General features: G+C 42.8%; 1 non-coding gene across 1 annotated transcript; it reads right to left on the reverse strand.

The window, feature by feature from the left end:
* Window positions 1-653: 653 nt before the first annotated feature.
* Window positions 654-759, reverse strand: LOC145596213 (small nucleolar RNA R71). The gene has a single exon (XR_014103087.1). It is a non-coding gene; the product is annotated as a small nucleolar RNA R71 (small nucleolar RNA).
* Between the last annotated feature and the right edge of the window lie 297 nt (window positions 760-1056).

A 1056-nucleotide genomic window follows, 5' to 3' on the forward strand; every position in this document is an offset into this window, starting at 1 on the left:
CCTTTGGGTTCGACCCTTGACTTACCACTCACTTGTATAAGGGTTGGTTAAGTGTTTACAAATTTTGTTTGACCGGTTGGGGAGGGTAGACAACGACCTACCATTTCACCATCGATCAAAATGGCGCCGTTACCGGGGAATGGTGTCGTGATTGTGTGTTGTTGTTGAGTCTATTCCATTTTATTCAAAAACACAAAAAGATTTTCTTTTAGGCTACACTTGTAGCCATGCTACTAATAGTTTTGTTTGAGATTGTGTGCAAGTGAATATGGGAGAAGCTCATAGAGTGACATTGAAGGAGTTGGGCACTCCGGGCGCTTACAAGTATGAGAGCGGGATTGCTCCATTATTGATCCCGGATGGTGATTTTGAAATCAAACCGACTATGATCACCTTGATTGAGATGAAACAATATGGTGGCACAAAAAGTGAAAATCCTCTCAACCATCTCAATGATTTTGAGAAGTATTGTAATACAATTATGGTAGTCGGAGTTGTTCAAGAATATATAAGGCTCAAGTTGTTTCCCTTCTCTCTCATTGGAAGAGCTTTAGAGTGGTTGGACAAGGAGGTAAAGACAAGGTCCCTTAGGACGTGGGATGAAGTCACAAAAGCTTTCTTGTCCCATTTCTACCCACCAAAGAAGACGGCGGAGGCTAGAGCCTTAATCCAAAGTTTTAAGCAATTGCCTAGAGAGAATCTCTATGAAGCATGGGAGAGGTACAAGGATTACCAAAGGGAATGCCCTCACCATGGAATTCCAACCTATCAAGTCATACAAATTTTCTATGGTGGTTTGAGCTCTCAAGGTAGATCGAGCCTTGATGTCGGAGCCGGAGGGCCGATTATGAACAAAACGGAAGAAGTGGTTGTGGATGTAATAGATGATGTGGTAAGGAACTACATGGATTGGCATGATATAGAGAGGGAATCAGCAAGCACAAGTGGCTCAATCGATCAATCTTATGTCGTCAACGATTTGTCCACATTGGTCTCGAAGTTAGGAAAGGAGGTGGATTCTCTTAAGACCAAGCTCGAGAGTCCTTCACAAGCTTC

Source organism: Chenopodium album, chromosome 19, assembly GCF_948465745.1.
Source record: "Chenopodium album chromosome 19, dcCheAlbu1.1, whole genome shotgun sequence".
Lineage (NCBI taxonomy): Eukaryota > Viridiplantae > Streptophyta > Magnoliopsida > Caryophyllales > Amaranthaceae > Chenopodium > Chenopodium album.